At 43.7% G+C, this 3,570-nt stretch overlaps 1 long non-coding RNA gene across 1 annotated transcript; it reads right to left on the reverse strand.

Moving 5' to 3' along the window:
- Window positions 1–588: 588 nt before the first annotated feature.
- Window positions 589–3,165, reverse strand: LOC128086099 (uncharacterized). Its single transcript, XR_008209236.1, has 3 exons — window positions 3,103–3,165; window positions 2,659–2,764; window positions 589–1,471 (listed from the first exon to the last, which is right to left on the reverse strand). It is a non-coding gene; the product is annotated as an uncharacterized LOC128086099 (long non-coding RNA).
- Between the last annotated feature and the right edge of the window lie 405 nt (window positions 3,166–3,570).

Genomic DNA, 3,570 nt, shown 5'->3' on the forward strand with positions numbered 1-3,570 from the left:
AGGCTGTCCAGATTGAGTAAAAGAAAAACAAAAAAGCATTAGTAGCTCCTGCATTCTTTCTCATATACTTAGTTTGAAGAAGACATGACATCTCCCAAAAAGTGCCCAGACTACATAGGGAAACTTTCAGCTTCCTTAACTCTTCAACACAATTAGATGTCACATCATCTCCTTCTGCATGGTGAGATGCATGGATCACTGCATAAAGAACTGGCTGGATGGTCGTGCCCAGAGTTGCAGTGAACAGCTGTGCTGTATGTCCAAGTAGAGACTGGTGATTAGTGGCGTTCCTCAGGAATTGGTGCTGGGACCAGTGCTACTTAAACCTTTGTAGGTGACATGGACAGTGGGATCGAGTGCACCCTTAAGGAGACTTGGCTTTAAACTGTAAGAGGGTAGATTTAGACTAGATTTTAGGAAAAAATTCTTTACTATGAGAGTGGTGAGACACTGGAACAGGTTGCTCAGAGAGGTTGTGGATGCCCCCTCCATGGAGGCATTCAAGGCCAGGCTGGATGGGGCTTTGAGCAACCTAGTCTAGTGGGAGATGTCCCTGCCTACAGCAAGGAGTTGGAATTAGATGTTCTTAAAGGTCTCTTCCAACCCAAACCATTCATTCTATGATTCTACAAAATAAGTAAGAAAGCAAGAGCAGCAGGCTCCGAATAGAATTCCCCAAGTAGGGCAGTTTTTCAGTCTGTTAGCAATGGACGTGGCTTTGCAGTGAAGCAGGACTGTACTGGTTAACAAATACTTCTTTAGCCCTGCAGACAATCAGGCACATTTTTGATTTCTAGACTGGCATTAGCCATGTCAAAGCAGCAGCACCACTGCTGTCGCTGCCCCAGCATGTGTATGCACACAGCAGGTCTGGTAAGAAGCCAGCTGGGAGCAGAAAAGGGAAATGTCAGAGCTGGCATGCCCAGGGAGCACACTGTGACCAGAAATGGACATGCTGAGGAATCTGGGGGAGCAAGAGGAGCAACAAGCTGCTAAGCCACAGGAGTGTTAATTGCAAGCATGGCTCAGACAACCTGGAATATGATAAAATGCACTATTTCTGGTTAGCTGCCATTTGTTCATTCCTCTTCATCCTATTAAAGACATTTTAAAGACCCTATTTGATTTCTGGCAGCTGGAAGAACCACGTCCTCTCACCAACCTTAGCACTGACCACCATTTGACAGCTTGGCCTGGACAAACTTCCTGCACTGCACACTTCCAGCCCACACCACGCAGTGTATTCAGACTCTGTGTCTGCCATGAGTTTCAACACCCTCTGCACCAGCACCAAGCAGGAACAGGAAAGCAATGAACCACTTCCACGCTTCACATCCATGTGCTCCTTTTCCAGAGGTTGCACCAGCCCTTGGACCAGGCCCTCAGCTTGGCATGGGCCTGTTGCCCACGGTGTGCTGCAGCTGCTCCTCACTTCATTTCCTCCAACACCCCCTAAGGCAATACTGAGAGCCTTAAAAAACAAACAAACAAAAAAAAAAAACCAGGGCAAGCAGAGGGAGGAGGAAATAAAACCAATCCTGCTTCAGAGTATGGCTTATTGCTGCTTGCTATCAGCCCCTGATGGTGCACATGTCACGTCTGCTGTCTGCTTACTTCTCAAATTCCCCCTACAAGTTATTCCAGTCAGGGAAAAACAGAAGTGATGAGCAACGCTGACAGGCTCATGCTCTGAAGAGTGCAGGGGCAAAGTCCTCTGTCAGGTGTTAAAAATAGATGTGCTGCAAAGAGTATAGAAAGGTACAAGCTGAGTTTCTTTCCCCCACATGCTGCTTCTGCACGTTGAATGCTGGCAGTGTCACCTCACAATTCGCTGTATATATTTAAAGAGTATGGTGAGGCACACTGCTACACAGCTGTCAAAAATGCAAGGATTTCATGCTTTGGGATCATTATCTAATCCGCTCCTCCAACAGAGCACAGAAAAAAAATCCATACAGCTTTGCTTAATCACTTACACACAAGCACACAATTAAAAGGAATTTATGCCTTTTTTTATTACAGTTTTCCTCAATGGTGTAAGTTTAGTGCTGGCTTTTGCACAGTCTAGGCTTGGTTAGAAAGATCATATTTGTTAGAACTGTTGCAATTAGTTGTAAGGTGTCCCTATTACCTCTAAAGCTGCTGAAAAGAGATTACACACTCATCTCTGCCTGCTAGGAAAGAGGCATTCATGATTATATGTAAATGATATCCAATCCATTTAAATACAATTTTTGTGGTGGGTTAGTAGAAGGCCAAATAATTTTTTTTAGAAGCATTAACTCAGAGACATCCGTTACGGTAGGAATTCAAAAGCATTATATTTGGATAGTTATTTTACAGTGAAAATGTCAGCAGAAAATGGAAAACGCTGCAGGTACCAGCCAACCGATGCATGCTACAAATGAGAAACATACCCAGGAAATTTAGGATGTCACTTTAAAAATGCACACTGGATTCAGTAATTCTCAGCAGTTACCACTGCATTATACTGTAAACAGAATTTTGATTTCAGCACCTTAATTTTAGACTGCAAAGGAAGTGCTTGCATACTGAGAAACCCCACCCAGCACTAGCAGTGGCAGAAGCCAACAGGAATGTTCTTCTCAGAACTTCAGTAGTCCCAAAACAATTTACCCAACATTGAAATTGTCCTACCTGCATTCCACACTCACACCTGGACTGGTTTGAATGGATCTCAGGTATTCACATTATTTTCTAAAGTAGCGCATTTCTTGTATTGCTTGTAGGCTTATTTCACATTCTGTTCAAAAGAAAAAAAGATGACAAGGTATATGGAATCCAAAGGTAATCTAGCTTTCTAACAGTAAAAAGCAGAATTGACAAAGACACTCAAAGAAACATTAATTTGCTTGCTTTAAGAGCAATTATATTTTGCTGAATCCTCTCTAAGTTGTTTTGTATTCCATTTCTTAGTGAAACCTAGAAAGAATAAAAGAATAAGATAGTGTGTCCTATAGACCAGATCCCTACGTGCAGGTTGATCCAGCATTTCAGTGAAGTTAAACTGGCTTAAGCAAGAGGAACGTCTTCCACTTTAGTGCAACAAAGTCCCTGAAGAAATGATCCAAGTTTCCTCACCTGCTTCATGTTAGAAATGAACCACATCCTTGGATGCCAGAGAACATCTTCCAGATGACATCTAGAAGAGAAAGTTAACAATTACTGTTATCAGTGCTCAGAACAACCACAGAAAGGTCTATTTCCGCACAGTTTTGCGGGAAACACAGATGCTCAAGATGTGCCTGCACTAACTCTAATGGAAACTCTCCTAATCTCCCTACCTTGTGAGACCCCACCTGCAGTAGTACGTTCAGCTCAGGGCCCCCAGCATAAGAAGGACACGGAGCTGTCGTAGTGGGTCCAGAGAAGGCCATGAGGATGATCAAAGTGCTGGAGAACCTCTCCAATGGAGACAGGCAAGAGAGCTACGTTCTGCTTGTAGAAGAGAAGGCTCCCAAGTGGCCTCAATGCAGCCTTCCCATACTTCGAAGGGCCTACAGTAAAGCTGGAAGACTCTTTATCTGGGAATGTAGCAAAAGAACGAGG

This window comes from Tympanuchus pallidicinctus, unplaced genomic scaffold, assembly GCF_026119805.1.
Source record: "Tympanuchus pallidicinctus isolate F22 unplaced genomic scaffold, pur_lepc_1.0 scaffold3, whole genome shotgun sequence".
NCBI lineage: Eukaryota > Metazoa > Chordata > Aves > Galliformes > Phasianidae > Tympanuchus > Tympanuchus pallidicinctus.